Source organism: Candoia aspera, chromosome 14 (assembly GCF_035149785.1).
Source record: "Candoia aspera isolate rCanAsp1 chromosome 14, rCanAsp1.hap2, whole genome shotgun sequence".
NCBI classification, from domain to species: domain Eukaryota; kingdom Metazoa; phylum Chordata; class Lepidosauria; order Squamata; family Boidae; genus Candoia; species Candoia aspera.
This window is the reverse complement of record NC_086166.1, coordinates 15,992,792-16,014,943: the sequence shown is the minus strand read 5'-3', so window position 1 is coordinate 16,014,943 and position 22,152 is coordinate 15,992,792. Positions and strand designations below refer to the sequence as shown.

The 22,152-nt window shown below is 43.5% G+C and overlaps 1 protein-coding gene across 1 annotated transcript in view; it reads right to left on the bottom strand.

Annotated features, from left to right (window-relative positions):
- The window catches only part of LOC134505174 (lipase maturation factor 1-like), a 134,688-nt gene that overhangs the window by 35,380 nt on the left and 77,156 nt on the right, over nt 1–22,152 (bottom strand). The window lies entirely within an intron of this gene.

Below are 22,152 nucleotides of genomic sequence, written 5' to 3'. Positions count from 1 at the left end.
ACACCCCTGCAAGAAGGAACGGTCAGGAGAAACGCACCCCAAGATCCAGGAGACCTTTGAGCCTTTGGTGCTCTAAGAAATGTGGCTGCCTTTTGGGAGGCTCCCAGAAACTTGTGCCACAGGAATGGCAAACTTGTGGCAAAAAGGCTGCATCTCAGAGGTAGAGGAGCATTTGCTGAGCTCACCAAACTTTTCCAGTGGCCCTTTGCTGGAAAGATGGACAGGTTTCTCCAGAAGAAGAAAGTGAGCTTCAGCAGGGCTCTCTCTGCTCTGTGTGGGGAGGAAGGAAGTCCTGGGTATGTGCCAAGATGGACTTCCAGGTAGGACAGTGGCCAAGTCAGGGACTCACGTAGAACAGAGTGGCCTAGAACCAGGAATGAAAAAGCAATTTGTCCAGGGAGAATTTTTATATAAACTTACCCAATTTACACAAAAACTAGATTATACTGGGGCACAAGAAAGCAGCACTTTTCAGATTTTTGCACAATGGGCTACAGCTCAAAGAACACAGAAGTGTACTTCTTAAAGAAAAGCATGCACAGACATGATTCTTGTTTGCAAAGTTCATATGAAGATGGGTATAAATTTTCAGACAGACTTTTGGTGGTGGTTAAATTTATAAGCTGACATCAAGACTAGCAAAAACTGAGAGGCAGTTGGAAAAATAAACTCTGCAAAACGCAACTGACAATTTGCTGAATAATATGAACTGTACCTCAGAAATTTTAGCAACGCACAGAGGATTTCTCTAAAAATGCAACTTGAAAAACGCTGAGTTGAATGTTTACAATCACAGGTCGCAGGCCTGGGTCAAGCTACATTTGCTCCTTTCCATACAGTATGTTTGAAACCTTCTGACTTTTTTTTTAATGGAGGGATGAAGCAAACACCCCTCCCTCAAACCTCAGTTTTCAGTTCTACCCAGCTGTCTTGAAGATTAATCTAGGAATCACATTTTCTTTCCCCTAATTATGCTCAGATGCTAGTAAACATTTTTAAAATTTAAAAACAAAACATAAATTCCCCACAACAATAAAAATCGACTGTACTGTATGCACCTCATTGTGTTGTTTGCTCGTTCAGTCGCTTCCGACTCTTCGTGACTTCATGGACCAGCCCACGCCAGAGCTTCCTGTCAGTGGTCAACACCCCCAGCTCCCCCAGGGACGGGTCCGTCACCTCTAGAGTATCATCCATCCACCTTGCCCTTGGTCGGCCCCACTTCCTTTTGCCTTCCACTCTCCCTAGCATCAGCATCTTCTCCAGGGTGTCATGTCTTCTCGTTATGTGGCCAAAGTATTTCAGTTTTGCCTTTAATATCATTCCCTCAAGTGAGCAGTCTGGCTTTATTTCTTGGAGGATGGACTGGTTTGATCTTCTTGCAGTCCAAGGTACTTTCAGAATTTTCCTCCAACACCACAGTTCAAAAGCATCGATCTTCCTTCACTCAGCCTTCCTTATGGTCCAGCTCTCGCAGCCATATGTTACTACGGGGAACACCATTGCTTTAACTATGCGGACCTTTGTTGTCACTGTGATGTCTCTGCTCTTAACTATTTTATCGAGATTTGTCATTGCTCTTCTCCCAAGGATTAAACGTCTTCTGATTTCCTGGTTGCAGTCAGCATCTGCAGTAATCTTTGCACCTAGAAATACAAAGTCTTTCACTGCCTCTATGTTTTCTCCCTCTATTTGCCAGTTATCAATCAAGCTGGTTGCCATAATCTTGTTTTTTTTGAGGTTTAGCTGCAAGCCAGCTTTTGCACTTTCTTCTTTCACCTTCATCATAAGGCTCCTCAGTTCCTTTTCGCTTTCAGCCATCAAAGTGGTATCAACTGCATATCTGAGATAGTTAATGTTTCTTCCAGCGATCTTAACTCCAGCCTTGGATTCATCCAGCCCAGCACGTTGCATGATGTGTTCTGCATACAAGTTGAATAGGTACGGTGAGGGTATACAACCCTGCTGCACTCCTTTCCCAATTTTAAACCAGTCTGTTGTTCCATGGTCTGCTCTTACCGTTGCCAGTTGGTCATTATACAGATTCCTCAGGAGGCAGACAAGTTGACTTGGTATCCCCATATCACCAAGAACTTGCCTCAATTTGTTGTGGTCCACACAGTCAAAGGCTTTAGAATAGTCAATAAAACAGAAATAGATGTTTTTCTGAAACTCCCTGGCTTTTTCCATTATCCAGCGGATATTGGCAATTTGGTCCCTAGTTCCTCTGCCTTTTCTAAGCCCAGCTTGTACATCTGGCAATTCTCGCTCCATGAATTGCTGAAGTCTACCTTGCAGGATCTTGAGCATTACCTTACTGGCATGTGAAATGAGTGCCACTGTTCGATAGTTTGAACATTCTTTAGTGTTTCCCTTTTTTGATATGGGGATATAAGTTGATTTTTTCCAATCTGATGGCCATTCTTGTGTTTTCCAAATATCCTGGCATATGGCATGCATTACCTTTACAGCATCATCTTGCAAGATTTTGAACAATTCAGCTGGAATACCATCATCCCCCGCTGCCTTGTTATTAGCAATGCTTCTCAAGGCCCATTCAACCTCACTCTTCAGGATGTGACCATTCAACTCACTGACCACACCGTCAAAGCTATCCCCGATATTGTTATCCTTCCTATACAAGTCTTCTGTATATTCTTGCCACCTTTTCTTGATCTCTTCTTCTTCTGTTAGGTCCTTGCCATCTTTTTGATCATGCCCATTTTTGCCTGGAATTTACCTCCGATGTTTCTAATTTTCTGGAAGAGGTCTCTTGTCCTTCCTATTCTACTGTCTTCTTCCACTTCTGCGCATTGCTTGTTTAAAAATAATTCCTTATCTCTTCTGGCTAACCTCTGGAATTTTGCATTTAATTGGGCATATCTCCCCCTATCGCTATTGCCTTTTGCTTTCCTTCTTTCTTGGGCTATTTGTAGCGTCTCAGCAGACAGCCATTTTGCCTTCTTGGTTTTCTCTTTCTTTGGGATGTATTTTGTTGCCGTCTCCTGAACAATGCTGCCAACTTCTGTCCAGAGTTCTTCCGGGACCCTATCTACTAAGTCCAGTCCCTTAAATCTATTCTTCACCTCCACTGTATATTCCTTAGGAATATTAGTGAGCTCATATCTAGCTGATCTGTGGGTCTTCCCTAATCTCTTTAGTCTGATCCTAAATTGTGCCATAAGAAGTTCATGATCTGAACTACAGTCAGCTCCAGGTCTTGTTTTTACCGACTGTATAGATGTCCACCACCTTTGGCTGCAAAGGATGTAGTCAATCTGATTTCGGTGTTGTCCATCTGGGGAAGTCCATGTATAAAGCCGTCTCTTAGGTTGTTGGAGCACCTCATTATAAATACAATCATTAGTGGTGTCTTCTGGGGGAGGGGGGGCAAAAAGGCAACATGCAGTTGCAGCCCCACTCTTGAAGCTGCTTGAAGGTGATGCATGTACAAAAAAAAGGGATGGGGGTTGTTTGATGGTATTGCCAAGGCTGCCATCTTGCTTTTTTTTTTACTTCCCTTGCTAACTGCACTGATGATTATGATGCACTTATGGGAAATAAGATTAAAAATCATCCAGAACCTTACAGTTGGAGGGGGTCTTTTAGGCCAAATTAAAGCATCTCACTTAGATGGCTGCCAGCCTCTGCTTGGTTCAGGGAAGGTGAGCCCATCATCTCCATGGGCAATGGGTACCAATGCCGAACTGCTTTGACTACTAGGAAGTTTTCCTAACATTTAAGCAGAATTCACCTCCTCCTAAACCAAGGTTTCCCATGCAGAGTTCCGTGGCACCCTCGGGTTCCGCAAGAGGTCACTAGGGGTTCCCTGGGAGATCACGATTTATTTAAAAAATTATTTCGAATTCAGGCAACTTCACATTAAAGAGGTAAATTTCACTCTTTATTTTTAGCTTAAGCACACTGTTAATGCATATAGACAGGCCTATCCATGAAACAAATACAATAATTTTGTAACTTCTGCCCTATATTTGAGTCTGAACGTGCAGGGGTTCCCTGAGGCCTGAAAAATATTTCAAGGGTTCCTCCAGGGTCAAAAGGTTGAGAAAGGTTGTCCTAAATATATTCAACCAAGGGTGACTGATTCTGCTTGAACTGCTCTGATAAGTTTGGAAGTTTTTTTTCCTAACCTTCAACCAGCATCTGACTTGGCCACTTTAGCTCATTATTCTCTGGAATGAAAGAGAACAGGCCTTGCCTTTCTTTCAGGTATTGGAAGAAAGGTACCATATCCCTCTCTGATATTTTTTCTTGGGGGTAAATAAATCCAGCTGTTTTTATCTTTCTTCATCTTTCTACTCTCTCATCTCTGATCCTCACTACCCTTCTCTGATTCTGTTCCAAATTCCCTGAATCTTTCTTAAAGTGTGGTGTTAGAAGTGGATGGAGTATTTCAGATGGAAGTGACTAATTCCCATCCTCTGATTTGAGAATTATACTCTGTTAATGCAATCTAAAACTGCATTTGCCTTTTTTGCAGCTGCATCACACTGCTGGCTCATATTCATTTTGCAATCAACACTATTCCAAGACCTCCAAAAGGTTTTTTTCTAAATGTAATATAACATGTTATGGTGTTTCACTTGTTTTTGATTTTTTTTTCTTTCCTTTTAAAAATATTAAAACAATTAAAAAATGAAAAACTTATTTCAAGATTTGTTCCACAAGTACTATTACATTCCAATCCTACACCTTACATTTCATTTCGTTTTTGAAGTGAATCGTGTACTTGTCTCTATTAAAGAGACAACAGAATCTTCATTCTGTTACCCATTTCACTAACCTAGGAAGATTAGTTCACATTTTAACTCTGTCTTCTGAGGGTATTAGCCATCCACCCACTCTGGCTTCTTTTTTTGAACCAGAAATAACCAGATTCTTCCAGACTTAACAGGGACACAAAAGCATTGGAAACAGAGAGAGTGTTGTATCTCCCTTTAATGTTTGGGAGAGACTTTTAGTTTATAAAACAAGGAAAGCTTACAAAAAGGGAACAATAAATTATAAATGTTTTCAATTGTTTTAGAAAACGGGTACCTTACTGCTGGTGTTCGATCCACCTTGAGGCCTTATTCCTGTTATCCTGAACATATTTCAGAATAAGTTGCACCAAGCTGTACTAATATCCTATATTAGTATATAATATCCTATCCCTAAATAAATGTTCTTAGTGCTCAAGTCATGTTTTATTTCAGCTACCTGTTTTCTATAGGCTCTTTATCTACGCTATTCCTTTAAGGTCCTCTTTTACTGTATCTTCCTATTTCTCTTTTTATATCTCTACTATATATACCTCCACTGCTGACCTCACTATTTCTTTCGTTGGAAACTCTCTCTTTATCCCTCTGTCACTCTCTGCAGATCTAGACTCCTTTTCTTCTGAGTCTACTCTGTATTTGATCTTCTGGGTCCCTGTTTTCAACTTCTACTCCAACGAAGTCTTTGCTTTTCCTTTGCCTTTTCTGCCACTTGTTCTCAGCTGGGCCCCTTGACTTTCCCCCCTCTCTTCTCCTGTCACTGCTGCCTCCTTCCCCGTCGCTTTGGCCTTCCTTGCTGCCCTTCTTCACTCTTCCTCCTGGGCTTTTGGCTCCAGTTTGTTCCATCTGTTCGCTGCAAGGTCTGTGGCTCCAGAGCCCCAAGGCAGAGATCTTGTCTCCCCGGCCCCAGTGCGATTCTATTGGCAGCTGAGCTTTCCTGGTGCTGGGAGGGGGGCGGCGGGGGGGAAGGAACACCAGGGCTTGCAATCTGCCCAGACAGCCTGTCCTTCCACCCAACCAAACTTGTAATATCTGCAAATTTGATAAGCATTTCCTTCACTTCTTTATCCAATACTGTAAAATGTTAAAGAGCAGATGACACAGGACTGATCCTTGGAGCATCCCACTTGTTACCACTTTCCAGCTGGGCAAAACACTACCAACAAGCACTTTTTGGGTATGATTTTCCAGCCAGATGTGTATCCACTTTATTGTCCTGTCATCCAGCCCAGACTTAATGAGCTACCTCATCAGCACATCATAGAACACTTTGTCAAATACTTTTCCAAAGTAAAGATATATCTAAAGCTTCCCACAATCTATTAAGGAAATTATCCAATCAAAATATGAGATAAGGTTAGTCTAGTAAGTTTTGAGACAAATCCATGCTGATTTCTGGTAATGATCCCATTGTTTTTCAAGAAGCTTACAAATGAATCTCATTATGATCTGCTCTAGAATCTTCCCAGGTATCTAGGTTGCTGGATTATCTTTTCCCCCATTTTTGAAGGTGGGAACAATATTTATTTATTTTATTTATTTATCTAATTTATCCCCGCCCATCTCCTCCTGTCGGGAGACTCTGGGCAGTTTACAACGATCGATTAAAAACCATACCCATAAATACACAGAATAAAATACAGTAATAAATAATATAAATAGAGGTAAAAATAAAGAATCCAGCTGGTGCAGAATCTAAAACTGTCCAAGTGTGGGAGGAGAGGTCTATAGCCACCATCCCCACGTAGATCCGTTCCCCTCTCCGCCCCAAGCGAGGCAGCAGAAACATTTGCTCTACATCAACAGTTCTCCAGGATTCCTCAAAGACAAATACGTTCAGGTTTGGCCAGACCATCAGCTAGTTCCTTCAGTACCCGAGGAGGCAATTCTTCTTGCCTTGGAGTCTCAAACTCAACGTAAAGAGGCATTTCATGACCGTGTTTCTATCTACAGTATGTCAACTCCAATCCTGCCCTTCAAAATTTTTCTAGTGGATCTCATGGTTTTTGGTGGAGATGACTGAACCAAAATGGGATTCCAGGAGCATTGTCACCCATCAGCATGTGACCATCATTACTGAACATCTTGTTTCTTTTTCTTTGTATTTTAACATATCCACCCAAGTTCTTCTCAGATGTTATTCTTAGCATCCTTCTCTGACACCAGCTGTACTATTCTAGACTACCTGTCCACACTACTCCTTTGTGACTTCTTTTCATTTCCTGAATCCATTCCAGATCCATTTTTCTGTAGCCATACTGGTTTCCTTTCCAGTTTTCGTCCTTATTGGAATCATTTGTGATTGTGCTTTTAGGCACAAAGAAACAAAGAATCCAGCAATCTTGAGCAACTTTTTGCATTAACACGTCTTTTGATGGGACCCTATTCATCACGGCTCTGAGTTCATGCTTTTTTTGAAATCCACATATATGTATTCTACTTCCTCAAGTAAGTCATGCTGACTTGGTCACATACTAAATTGTGTTCCCTGGGGTTTTTTTTCATCCCAACACAGCTGATAGTTGAGCATATTTCAATCAATAGTTCATGTATTATATAAATAAGCCATTTGTAATCTGGACAGTTAACAGCCATATATATGGTCACCTTTAGGAAACAAAAATCATCTCCAGGTGACCAGATGTAAATACTGCCTAAAATGTCTGAGGGAGAAAGCAATCAACCCAAGAATGCGAAGGCAAATAATGTTTTGGGGGTGGGAGTAGAGTGAGTGGTCTATTTGCAAAGCTATTTTCAAATTTTCCCTCTATTACAGGGATAGACAGAAAGTGGATACAGGTCAACCTATATCATGTTTGTCTGTACGGTATGGTTTTTTGTCTGTTGAGGTCAATGGCCCAGAAAACAGAGTCAATGCAAAACTGTTGGGATTCTGTTTCAGATTACTAGTTTCATTGCCTCATCTGGGGAGGGAGAGAGAGAAAGAGAAAGATCTGATTTTGGCTTGTCTCAATAAAAGCTAAGCCAGGTTGGGCCTGGTTAATACTTGGATGGGAAAAGCACCAGCAAAGCCCAGGGCTGTAGGCTAGATGGGGAAATCAAAGAAATCTTTTGGAAAAAGGCAATGGCAGATTTCCATGTTGCTGCCTACAAAACTCAGTGAAGTCACTAGAGTTTTACTCAAGGAGCACTGTACTGCCTTCAAAGAAAAGCAATGATCCATTTAACCATTTAAAATGCTGAACCGTGCTTTGGATGAGGCCCCCTGCCTTGGGCAACTGCCCTCCTCATCCCATCCCCCATCCCCCTCCAAGTGATGCCAGCTCTGAATTACACTTTTGAACGAAGAAAGTCTAAGGTCACCAGAAACGGGTTTTCGGGCAGAAAGACTGTGAACTCAGTCCCGGGTCTCAAACACAGCCCTGAGCTCAGAATTCCTTTAATAATAAAAACACTTATTTCCCCACAAAGGTTGGTGCATATCAGGATTGCAGTAAAAAAAAAATCTGTCTCAGGAAAAACACTCACCCTACTTCTGTCCATTCTTGGGAACCAAAGCTTCTGCTCTTCCAAAGTGACCGGCCCAAGGATCTGATCTGGAGTTGAGCTCTTAAAAATGTAATCCATTTTGATGTGTTACATGAACATGGCCGGTACATCTTTGTCCAGCTGATCACATGACCAAGAAATCCAGCTCCCAAAATCCACAAGAAAAGCAAAATTATTTTATTCCTTCAATGACTTTTCTTTTTCATTTTTCCAAGTGAGTTCCTCACTCATTAATTGCCATGCCACAGCGGTTGAGAACTGCTTATGGTCCCATTTCCTTGATCCTTTCCAATTAATCAAGTGCATGTCATGATTAAAAAAAGTATGATTCACATCTCTGGTTAGGTGTTTTTTTTAAAGTAAACAAGGCTGTATGTTTCAGAGAGCTCATTCCAACAAAGTTTTAAATAAATGCCTTTTCCAAACTCTATTTCTGAGGAGGTGAAATGTTCCCATCTTGACAATTAATTCAAGTTTCTTTCAACTATTTTTATAAGTAATAAAACCATTTGTTTTTCATTAGAGCTTGTCAAGAGTCAGCACCGGGTTTATTTTGAGAGAAACCAGCACTGGTTGAGGGTTGGAAATCCATTCAGGACAATCTGAATGATGCCCAAAAGGCTCCATGCAGCCGCAGTCAAAACAGAGTTTATGGCTTCAGGTTGTGGAGACCCATTTACACGATTAAAACATAAATTAGGAGTAGAAGGAGAGGAAGAGACAGCCCGAAACCAGAAGCAAATGAAATGCACGCCTCTGGTGTTTGGTTTCCCCTCCTGGGCCTCCTTGACTTCTTCCAAATGCAACCCACTTTGTAGTGAATTAGTGAGGGAGTTGCATTCAGACAACGCAACTCCGGTTTGATTCTCTTTTGATTTTCTTTTGGAGTTTGCCAGAGGAGCATCAGGCATTAGAGGGGTAACATCCATTCTCTTTAGATCATGATCACAAGGACAGGATATCAGGATCTAGATCTTCAGAGAACTGAACCCTTTTTAAAGTCAAGGGGCTTGAAAAACAGAAAAGGGGGTACAAAGAGAAAAGCCAGGAGCAGAACTGATGCAACTAAAAAAAATACCAAAGAGCTTGTGTAAAGCAGTGTGGAAAAGGAGAAACCATTAAAGAATAGGAAACAACATTTAACACATTTTTCATGGGCAGAAAAGGGAAACTGTCATTTTCTAAGGCATAAAAAATTTGGCTTAGCCTGTTGCAGGAATCTAGGCATTATGGTTTGTAAACCACAGCTTATGATTTGTAAACCATGGTTTATGTCTAAGCATCATGTCTGTGAACCAGACCACTGTGACTTGGTCAACCACGCTTTCCCTTTTGAATATCTAATCCTCCCTCCTGGTTAATTAAAATCTGTGGGTGGTGACAGGTGGTTGGAGCCACGCAGTGGTGAATACGTCTGTCGGAGGGGGTAGTTCCATCTGCCTTGAGGGAGGTGGTTGACTGCCCCCTTCCCCAAGAAACCGTTGATGGACCCAACAGATCAAGACAGTTTTTGACCAACCTCTTGTTCAGAAGGTTCTCAGTTTACAGCTCCAAAAGGCTCTGGAAGGGGTGGATTATTTGGACCCTTTTCAGTGGTAAATCCATCCTGATCCTTCTTGATCTCTCAGCAGCTTTCAGTACCATCAATCATGGTATCCTTCTGGACCAGCTCAGGGGGTTCAGAGTGGGGAGCACTGTTTTACAGTGGTTCTCCTTTCTCTGGACCAGTTCCAGTTGGTGTGATGGGGGAGAGGTCAAGCCCATGCCCCTGCTTTTTGGGATACCTCAGGGCTCTACCCTCTCCTCACTATTTAACATCTGAACGAGGTCACCACCAGCAGGGGGTGGGAACCATCAATATGCTGATGATGCCCAGTTTTAGTTTTAGTCCTGGGCTGACCAAGCAATGCTGCCAGAGTCCTTTCCTGGTACCTGGCAGCTGTGGAGGTCTTGATGGGGGGAACAGGGTTTGGCTTGGCCCTGGCAAGACTGAGGGGCTGTGGGTTTTAAGGGCCACCTGGCTCCAGAGATTTTCCATCTTGCCTGGGGGTGCACGTCCCCAGAGTTGGTGCACAATTTGAGGGTCCCCCTGGACTCACGGTTCCTGCTCAAAGAGCAGGTGGCAGCTGTGACTGGGAGCATCCTTGCTCATAGTAACTCATGCCTTCAATCACCTCCCATTTGGATTACTGTACATGGGGCAACCCTTGAAGAGCATTCAGAAGCTGGTCCAGAATGCAGTGGCACAGGCAGTTTTTGACATTGCTGGTTCACTCATATAGCTGCTCTGCAACCTGCACTGGCTTCCAGTGGGCTTCTGAATGTGGCTCAAGGTGCTGGTTATCATCTATAAACCCTCACATAGCATAGAGCTATTAGCGGAACCGCCTTTCCCCCATTGTTTCTGCTTGGCCCACCAGATCTAGCAGAGAAGGCATGCTCCAGGTCCCCTCCAACAACGTCCTCTTCTTGGCCCTTCTCAAGTTGTGCCTTCTCTGTCTCTGCACCTGCCCTGTGGAGCAGCGACCCTCTGGGGGTCTGGATGGCCAACCCTGATAGCCTTTCACGAGGCCTCAAAGACCGGGCTGTTTCCCCAGGTGCTCTGGCCAGGTGGTTGGGCAAGTTCTGCTGGTGATGGGATGTTTATGATTTGGGATTTACTGTTTTAATCTTGGGCATCACAGCTTAGATGTTGCAGTTGTTGTTTCAATCCTTGTACACCACCCAGAGTCACTGTTGGGAGATGAGTGGTTAAATAAGTAAGTAGTAAGTAAGTGACACCTGCCCTGAAGATTGCTGTCAAGTCACCCTCAGGCTTTTACCAGACTTTTTGTATTAAGAGAATATGAAGGAGAAGCTCATATGCTGCAAAACAAATGCCAAATTTCAGCACCACCTTTATTTCCAATGTTATTTTAGCTGTATTTTGCAAACCAGCCATCAAGTCTCAAGGGAGTCTTCCAGGCTCAGGAGAGATCTACACCTGACTGCTTCCAGAGAACCACATGGGGTGTGTGCGTCTGTGACTCAGCTTTGTTTCCTGCATGGTTGTCAATGGAGGCAATCAAAGTGATCCCAAGTTCAGTCTGCACAAGGACGAAAGACACATGCAGGGGCAAAGGAATGGGGAGAATGGTCTACCAGAGTTGCTTTGCATATGTGATCAGGAAATGCAGACAAGCCATTATACCTTCAGAGCTTGGCATCTCTATCACACATATTTTTTCCTTGTGTTCTTGCTAAGAGTTTATTTTTGGACCACAGACACTCTGAAAAGAAATATTTAAAACCTTCTCCAAAACCATTTATCCCCTCAATTTTTTTGTCCTCAAATGCTCTGTGACTGAAAACCAAAGCAACTGAGGATTCCTTAATCCAGACAAGGTATCAGTACCACACTGTCGGTTCAGCCGCACAAACTAAAGAGGTGTGTTTTTTGATTAAACAGGCCTACTGGCAGACTTCTTTCCCATCTGTTTCCTCATAATTTTTTTTTCATTTGTTATCCACTGGAAAAAAGACTTCTGCAGCTTTGTGAAGATTTGCCAAGGCTGATTATATTACATGTTTGAGTCAAGATTTGGTAGGATGGGGGTAAAAACGAGCCAAGACGGTGGCCATGACTGTGTGATTGAAGCCCTGCCTCTTTTTAATGGGTATTGTTACACATCCTGAAAAAGGGTGGGGCTTCAATCACATTGTCATGGCCACCATCATGACTTTTTTGACCCCCACATATGCTTTGGGTGCCCTATTAAACTAATTTCTTGAGATGTAGGCCTTCTTAGATGATGCTAATCAAGTCAAGAAATAAGGCATAGAGGAAGTAGCTACAATCATCTGTTCGCCCAAAATGTGGTCTGGCCGGTCATTGCCCAGCCATTTGAGCTTTGCGAACTTCTCCTGATCTCTCCTGGCCTAACATAGCTGCGCCTATGCTTGCTTATGCCAAGAATCACCGGTCTGTTTTCCTTGCCTCAGTTTCATCTTTATTTCTGGACTGCAAGCCCGGTGGGGCAGAGACCTGACTTCTCCTTTGGATGGGATGGCCACAGGTATTCTGCAGCTGCAGCAACTTAATCCAGCAGAAAAAAGCCAACTACAGTTGCTGTCTCCTCTTTGAAGTACAAGGCTCATGCTTGGCTTCCTGTGCAACTTTCTGCAGGATGTGAGCACGGACCTGCACCCCATTCAGACCTGGATCTCTTATGAACACTCCCTGCCCCACTCAACACCACATGCGTGGCACTCAAGTTGAGTGATCCAGCTTGTACCCTGGAGTCTTAACGTGCTGCCCAGCTGCCTTTGCTTTTTTCAGTTTTGCTCTCTTCCTTCTCTCTGTGCCCCAAGAATGATGCCCTTTCCTCACGAGCAGCAGGGCTGCCATCTTTCCTGCTTCATGTTTGGCAGACATGTCTACCTGGTACCCTTTGCCTGGCTAACCATACTTGCAAAGCCCATCAGTGGCTTTGCCCTTCCTTTCTTGCATGTATCAAAGAAGCTTGCTTGCTAAAGGGCCAAAGTGTAAAAGCCAGACCAGCAGGGCCAAAATAACGTACGCTGTCATGCAATTCAACATTCCTGAGAGCCAAGCTAAACAGCAGAACTGCAGCAAGCCTTTGGCACAGCTGGATTTCAACTTTCTCGTGCTGAAGGCACAACTGGCCACGCACTCCAGATGGTCCATCTTCAAATAACAACGCAAAACTCCTCACCTGTGGGTTCTGCTAAGTCATAAGAATGTGGAAGAGCCTCGCATCAGCTGCTCTGCCCAGAAAGCTCCTTAATGCACAGGAGTGCAGAAGAACTGAAGAAATGGCACAGGTGGAGATTCTGATTTTTTGAGAGAAAAAGAACACGTTTCTAGCCCTCATATCTACCAAGAATAATTGGAAAGAGGTGGGGCAGACTATCAAGACCTTGGAGGGGCTAAGGCAAAGGGCTGAAATCAATTCTGAGGGACTTCAGTGCCTTGTATAATTCTTTATATATTCAGGATGAAAGGTGAAAGGTCCCCTGTGCAAGCACCAAGTCAAGTCTGACCCTTTGGGGGGACGCCGCTTTCGCAACATTTTCTTGGCAGACTATAGAGCGGGGTGGTTTGCCATTGCCTTCCCCGGTTGTCACCTTCCCCAGCAAGCCGGGTGCTCATTTCGCCGACCTTGGAAGGGTGGAAGGCTGAGTCACCCTGAGCTGGCCACCCAGAGAGAATCCAGCTTCCGCTGGGATCGAACTCGGGTCGTGGGGAGAGTTTCGGCTGCAATACTGCCGCCTACCGCTCTGCACCACACAAGGCTCTTGTTATATATAACCCCCCCACCCACCCCCCAAAAAAACAAATCAGAGAGCAACAAACTGATACATGATAATACACATTTGTTTGGTTTGCATGACCTATATAGGTCATAGCCCAGAAATTGTTAGCACAGAATTTCATTATTATCTGCTGTTTTATGTATTTTTTTAAAGAGCCTTACTTCATAGCCCCAATAGATGCCATAACCCTCCTTTCTTCCCATTCAGCTTTAAATCTCCGATATTTTAACCAGCCCTCCCTAGCTTGCTGTCTCAAGATGTAGTGGGACTGCAATAGCCATGTGGCTGTGGATTCTGGGAACTGAAGCCCAAGGCCCCCTGGAGGACACCAGATGGGGGAAGCCGAATTCAGGCCGGCCTCTCTAAGCCTTCCAGCACTGCCCTGCGAGCTGTTCTCCCTTCACAACTTGGGGCTCAACATATCAAAGCAGAAATTCAGCCCCCCAAGAAATCTTTTGCAAGGAGAGGGGTGGAAGGGGGGGCGAAGGCTTAAGCAGAGAGCTTTGTTTGCAAAATGTCATTGTTAGAACTTCACAGGCCAGGCAACAGAAAGCAGAACTAAAGCTTCTTCTTGAGGGAGATTCTGGGATAGGCGCAATCAAGTTCCTTTGGGCCCCTCTTTCCAGTGATGTGGGGGGGGGGGCAGTCAAGAGGGTGGCTGCAATTGGGTAAAAAGCCCTGACCTGTTTTATGTGCCACGAATGCACAATTCATGTGAAAAGGGACAGAGCTGTGATTGCAGGTCATGGCCACCCTCTTGACTCACTCCCTTCAGACGCTCCTGGTCTTAAAGTGGTGGCGGGGGTGGGGGTGGTGGTACCTGAGCCCCTCCAAATGTTGCTGAACTGTAATTCTGAGCATTTCTCACTTTTGTGTGAAGGTTAAGCGTTTACACCTACAAAAGCCGCCTCTCCAAAAGAAGGCCACGGTCAGCCAGCACCCACCATCGTCGTGCAAAAAAGAGCAATGCGTGTGGGGGTTCTTCAGCAGGATCCAATCCCTGAAGCCCCACAAGATGCTGTCCAACGTTCTCACCAGGCCCGGCAAAAAAGGGTCTTTGAGAGCTGGTTCCTGAGCAATTGCCATGTTAGCAATGACAACTCCATGCTGCTTGGGCCAGGAAGAAATCTGAACCGACAACTTCACAGTTGACCCAGATGCCTGGCCTCTGCCCCAAGGCAAAGGGAGTTGGGGGAGAACATGACTCCTGGAGGGAAGTACTGAAGGAACATCACTCCCAAGGAGAGCAAGCTTCCGAAGACAAGGACATTGCCCTAACAAGCAGGAACCACGCTGAGACGAGGAATAGGTCTCTAGTGTTTTATTACTGCTACATTAGACAGAAAATCCTGACAAACTGAAGAAGAGTGGGAAAAACCCAGACAGATAAACCCCAAAAGTCAAGGCGGGTCTGTTCTGGGCTTCTTTGAATGGCTGCTCAACTCCTCACTACTACGCATGCGTTTTCCCCCCTGGATAGGGGCCCCCTCCTGCTCACCATCAGTGCTCCTGACAGACGTCTTTTACTCAAGGGTTAGGCTCACCAAACCTCCTACAATAGGCCGTGCTGAAATGGGGTTTGGCAGTTGGTGATTCAGGGCATGTTGGGAATACTTTCAGCACCACATGAAATAATCCAGGGTTTGGCTTCCATCTTGAGCACACATAAACTAGGTGCAGCATTACTGTGTCTTCAGACTGCAGCTGGTTTTCCAGACTCAGATCTAAAGTGCTAATGCTATGTTTTGTTTTATATTATATGACTGTCTGGATGTTCTGTTTATGTAAGCCTCATCATTATCTCAGTGAAACATCAGTTTAATAGATGAATTGTGGGGAGGGATGTTTGTTATTGCTTGGTTATCCATTCAGCTGGAAAGTGTGTCATCACAGGAATTTATGTCATTTGAGCCATGACATCATAATGCAATTTGCACCTCCTTTCCTTTCCCCCTCCAGCAGCTCCAGGAAAGGCATATCCTATCTGCACCATTGGCCCCTCTCCAAATGCCTCCCTCACCAGCTGCAGTGCCCCACTGCAGCACACCCCACCCCATCAGAACTTCTGCCCCTGATCTTTTCTTGCCTCTCCTCAGCATTCTTCTACACTCCCCCCGCAGCACTGCTCCCGCAGCAACCGTGTTTCAGTCCATTCCTGGGACCAAACACCCCCATTTCATTCTGCATCTGGACCAAATAGGCATAGTTTGGTTCAAGCATAAACCACTTGAAAAGAGCTATTCTATGCATGGAATGGTTCATGCACAACCCATTTTGCTCATCCCTTGTATGAAGCAGGCCAGCTCACTTTACTGAATTTAATTTTTTTTTTTTTGCTTAAAGAGGGGACCATTTGGGGCAAGTCCTAGTGATGTTCCTGGGCTCTTGAAATTGCTTAGCATTTGTCCTTTAGCATATTGTTCTGTGTTTTAGTTTTGAGAGACTAAAAGGGTTACTTTTTCTGAGTATTTTCATCTCAATGCTTTGGCAAAATCAAACTTTCCAACATGCAATTTTAAGGGGGCACTTTTCAACTACATCAGTCTGATGGCGTTTAAACCTGGTAAGTGAAATTGATGGTTCATCATCATCATCCATCATTGCTAGAACTTCCAAATTCAGATGCACCAACATCTGGAACAGAACATGCTGGTTTGCAAGTTTCACTTATGGAAGTGGCAGCACTCAATGACAGCAGAGGAGCTCAAACCGAACTGGCAAAGATCATGAAATACTGGGATTTAACAACTGAAAAACAGGAATTATGGAATAAATCAGCAATTGTTACCCCAAATTACTGGAGTATTAGGAGCTATAACAATGGAAATGTCAAAACACTTGACAAAATAAAACTATTTGACCTCACTACATTTACAGTAGTTTATAAAAAACCGGTTTGTTTCCATATATATTACAGCAAGCTTTGGAATAAAGCTTGAATTGACGCTAAATTACGAGGCATTTGCTGAATACTCTTCAGAAGAGACTATATAACAACAACAACAACAACAACATGATGATGATGATGATGATGAAATTATTGAAAATCAACCGGACACGACCAGGAATTGGTAATGGTTACATACTGACACTCTCAGGAGGAAAACCAAACAGCAGCAAATGTAGACTTAGGAAAGAAAAAAAAATGAAACAAAATCACGTAATTAGCGGACACTGCAAAACTGCTCAGACGACTATAAACAACATCATCACAGAGTAGTCACATGATCCATTGGTATTTGTGCAAAATTATAGTTTTTGAGTTTTCCAAATGTGATATGATCACAACACTGAGAAAGTTGTTGAAAATTGTGTTAATTTTTATGGGATTTTCTCACATAAACTGATTGCCATCTAGAACACAACACTCCAGATATAACTATAACCAAAAAGAAAAGAGTAATTTTTGTAGACGCAGCAATACTTGGGGGCAGGTAAATAGAGGAAAAAGAACTGGGAACAATTACAAAATATAGAGATCTAACAATTGAAATGGGTAGATTATGAAGATCTTGTAAAGCCAGCCCTTTAATTATTGGCGCATTAGGCAGAATAGCAAGCAGATTAAACACAGTTTTACAAGAACTAAATATTTTGACTATATCATCCCTGGATTTATCAAGAAACCAAAAAACTACCTTGCTGGGCACATGTTGTATCTTAAGAAGTTACTTGGGTAATTCCTAGGTTCCTGGCTGGAACTTGAATGCCCAAAGACCACCAGTTGAAGATGTGATCCTTTTTGTTTGTTCTTTGCCCTGTGTTATTCCTTGGGGAATAAAAGCTAGCTAGCTAGCTAGCTAACCAACTCTAGCTCAAGCCATTAGTCGTGTAAGAATGCATGAAGGGCAAATGTCCATAGACCGGTGTTTCTCAGCCTTGGCCACCTGAAGATGTGTGGACTCCATCTCCCAGAATTCCCCAGCCAACCAGTTGAAGTCCACACATCTTCAGGTGGCCAAGGCTGAGAAACACTGCCATAGATGCAGAGGTGTGCCAGAGTCTGGACTCTTGGCAGAGCAGAAGACACTTCTGAGTCCAGAAATGGTGTCTAAGAGGGCCGTCAAGGGGTCTGACTTGATAAATCCAAATTGGAAGCCTTTTTTTTCTTGCATTAAACATGCAGCACTGAAGGGGATTCCACATTTATATTTGCCTATACTAAAGCAAGGGCTTTTTTGTATGTATGTATGCATATCACACACACACACACACACACTTTATAAAGCAAGGGAAGAATTTGTTCCTTAGACTTGGAAACATGCACGCTTCTCATAAAACCCCATTTCACACAACAAATTTTGTCTGGGCCTGCTAAGTAACCTGGAAAAATGCAGCTAACCTAGCTTAGCTCCTGTGACTCCACTGAAACACTTACAAAATGACTAATACAACCTTACAGTCTTGAAAAGCCAAATCTAGTGGGATATTAACATTAAACTATATTGTTTTCCCTATGGAGCTGAAGTTCTGCCAATAAAAGTCACTTTGAATGAAGAAAAGAACAGTAAATAAATAGATTTTATACTTATTTATTGCATTTTATATCTGTAGTTATTTTCATAGATGTTAACTGTTATCATTATAGTCTTGATTTTATTGATTTTATTGTAAACTGCCCAGAGTCCCCCTTTTGGGGGAGATGGGCAGTAGCAAAATTTGAATAATAAATAAACAAAATAAATAAAAAATAATGAATAAACAGAAGTGTGTGAGTTAAAATCCTCCAACTGCCAAAGAGCAACACTGGGACTTATTCTTGTTCATTAGACTCCTCTGGGAAAGAAAGTCAGTTACTAATTGCCAACCATCCGTTAAATGTTAATTAAAGAGCAATAAGAGGAATGTATTTAGCAGCAGACCATAACGAGCCGGGTACTGCAGACAAACCCTCTTTTCAGAGCCGAGCGGATCCTTGGATTTAACTTAGGAAACTTTGTAAACATGTAAACATCTCTTACGGCAAACAGAAGTCCTGCATCTGAGATTCAGGGATTTGGGGCTTGTTTGTTCTTAAATGTTTATTGACTGATTGCCCCAGAGAACACCTCGGAGGGTTTCACCCCGGGTCCCCCAAGTAACCACAGCTCAGTAACTTAGGACATGTGTGGCATACAAAACCCAAAATATATTTTAAAAACTAGCATCAGCTACTGAAAATTCAGTTAGAAGGACCAGAAGAAGGATCACAACTGGCAGTGGTGTTTCTATGCCCACGACTTTGGTTAAGTTACAACAGATTTTCTCGCTCAAGGGAAACAAGCACAGAATGACAGTTTCAATAGAAGAGAATACACTGCACGTAGCTCAGGGTTGAATTGTGGACTTCTTGGTGTTCTCTGAGCTTGGTTGTTTGCTTGCAGACGTTTCATTACCCAACTAGGAACACCTTGTTGTTGTTGTTGTTTATTTGTTTAGTTGCTTCGTGACTTCGTGGACCAGTCCACGCCAGAGTTTCCTGTTGGTTGTAAACACCCCCAGCTCCCCCAGGGACAAGTCCGTCACCTCTAGAATATCATCCATCCACCTTGCCCTTGGTCGGCCCTTCTTCCTTTTGCCCTCCACTCTCCCTAGCTTCAGCACCTTCTCCAGGGTGTCCTGTCTTCTCATTATGTGGCCAAAGTATTTCAGTTTTGCCTTTAATATCATTCCCTCAAGTGAGCAGTCTGGCTTTATTTCCTGGAGGATGGACTGGTTTGATCTTCTTGCAGTCCAAGGCACTCTCAGAATTTTCCTCCACCACCACAGTTCAAAAGCATCGATCTTCCTTCTCTCAGCCTTCCTTATGGTCCAGCTCTCGCAGCCATATGTTACTACGGGGAACACCATTGCTTTACCTATGCGGACCTTTGGTGTCAGTGTGATGTCTCTGCTCTTGACTATTTTATTGAGATTTGTCATTGCTCTTCTCCCAAGGATTAAGCGTCTTCTGATTTCCTGACTGCAGTCAGCATCTGCAGTAATCCTCGCACCTAGAAATACAAAGTCTTTCACTGCCTCTACATTTTCTCCCTCTATTTGCCAGTTATCAATCAAGCTGGTTGCCATAATCTTGTTTTTTTTGAGGTTTAGCCGCAAGCCAGCTTTTGCACTTTCTTCTTTCACCTTCATCATAAGGCTCCTCAGTTCCTTTTCGCTTTCAGCCATCAAAGTGGTATCAACTGCATATCTGAGATTGTTAATGTTTCTTCCAGCGATCTTAACTCCAGCCTTGGATTCCTCAAGGCCAGCTTGTCGCATGATGTGTTCTGCATACAAGTTGAATAGGTAGGGTGAGAGTATACAGCCCTACCGTACTCCTTTCCCAATCTTAAACCAGTCCATTGTTCCATGGCCTGTTCTTACTGTTGCTACTTGGTCGTTATACAGATTCTTCAGGAGGCATACAAGATGACTTGGTATCCCCATACCACTAAGAACTTGCCACAATTTGTTATGGTCCACACAGTCAAAGGCTTTAGAATAGTCAATAAAACAGAAATAGATGTTTTTCTGAAACTCCCTGCCTTTTTCCATTATCCAGCGGATATTAGCAATTTGGTCTCTAGTTCCTCTGCCTTTTCTAAACCCAGCTTGTACATCTGGCAATTCTCACTCCATGAATTGCTGAAGTCTACCTTGCAGGATCTTGAGCATTACCTTACTGGCATGTGAAATGAGTGCCACTGTTCGATAGTTTGAACATTCTTTAGTGTTCCCCTTTTTTGGTATGAGGATATAAGTTGATTTTTTCCAATCTGATGGACATTCTTGTGTCCATGCATTACCTTGACAGCATCATCTTGCAAGATTTTGAACAGTTCAGCTGGGATGCCGTCGTCTCCTGCTGCCTTGTTATTAGCAATGCTTCTTAAGGCCCATTCAGCCTCACTCTTCAGGATGTCTGGCTCTAGCTCACCGACCACACCGTCAAAGCTATCCCCGATATTGTTATCCTTCCTATACAGGTCTTCTGTATATTCTTGCCACCTTTTCTTGATCTCTTCTTCTGTTAGGTCCTTGCCATCTTTGTTTTTGATCATACCCATTTTGGCCTGGAATTTACCCTGATGTTTCTAATTTTCTGGAAGAGGTCTCTTGTCCTTCCTATTCTATTGTCTTCTTCCACTTCCGTGCCTTGCTTGTTTAAAAATAATTCCTTCTCTCTTCTGGCTAACCTCTGGAATTTTGCATTTAATTGGGCATATCTCCCCCTATCGCTATTGCCTTTTGCTTTCCTTCTTTCTTGGGCTACTTCTAGTGTCTCAGCAGACAGCCATTTTGCCTTCTTGGTTTTCTCTTTCTTTGGGATGTATTTTGTTGCCGCCTCCTGAACAATGCTGCCAACTTCTGTCCAGAGTTCTTCCGGGACCCTATCTACTAAGTCCAGTCCCTTAAATCTATTCTTCCCCTCCACTGTATATTCCTTAGGAATATTAGTGAGCTCATATCTAGCTGATCTGTGGGTCTTCCCTAATCTCTTTAGTCTGATCCTAAATTGTGCAAGAAGAAGTTCGTGATCTGAACTACAGTCAGCTCCAGGTGTTGCTTTTACCGACTGTAGAGATGTCCGCCACCTTTGGCTGCAAAGGATGTAGTCAATCTGATTTCGGTGTTGTCCATCTGGTGAAGTCCATGTATAAAGCCGTCTCTTAGGTTGTTGGAGATTCATTTAGTTTTCACGGCAAGAATACTGGGGTGGGTTGCCATTACCTTTCCCAGGGATCGCATTTAGTCTGACCTCTCTGTCATGACCTTCCCGTCTTGGGTGGCCCTTCACGGTTGAGCTCATGGCATCACTGAGGTGCTCAAGCTCCAGCACCACGACAAGGTAACGATCCTTTGCTGAAGCTAGGAACACCAACCAGGTAATATCAGTGCCTGATAACGTTGCTTAGTTGGATAATGAAACGTCTGCAATCAAACAACCAAGCTCAGAGAGCACCAAGGACTTCATAATTACCAGTTTCCCCATGGTTTGTTATTTGGATCATCTTTTCAAACTTGTGTTTACTGCATACAGCCCCTGAAAGATCCCTCTAAGGTCAATGTTTTTTTTATTTTTTTATTTATTAATTTTCTATCCCGCCTTTATTATTTTTATAAATAACTCAAGGTGGCGAACATACTGAATACTCGTTCCTCTTCCTATTTTCCCCACAACAACAACCCTGTGAGGTGGGTTGGGCTGAGAGAGAGGGACTGGCCCAAGGTCACCCAGCCGGCTTTCAGGCCTAAGGCGGGACTAGAACTCTCGGTCTCCTGGTTTCTAGCCCAGCACCTTCACCACTAGGCCAAACTGGCTCTCTTCCCTTTTCCCCTCCTGAAGACCCTGGGCCAGCAAGAATTGGGGGCAGCCGTGCATGTATTTGTGTGGGGCAGATTTGACACCTGGATGCTTGCGTATCTACTGACAGGTGTGGCGCCTGAAGATCTGGCTCAGCATCTGATGGGTTCCTCAGGCTTTTCAAGCTTCCAGCTTTGGTTTGCTCCCTTTCAACAAGCCAGAGTAATAAGCCATGGCTTTTTCTTGGCTAAAGGATTCTGGCTTGTTTGGAGAGATACCAGC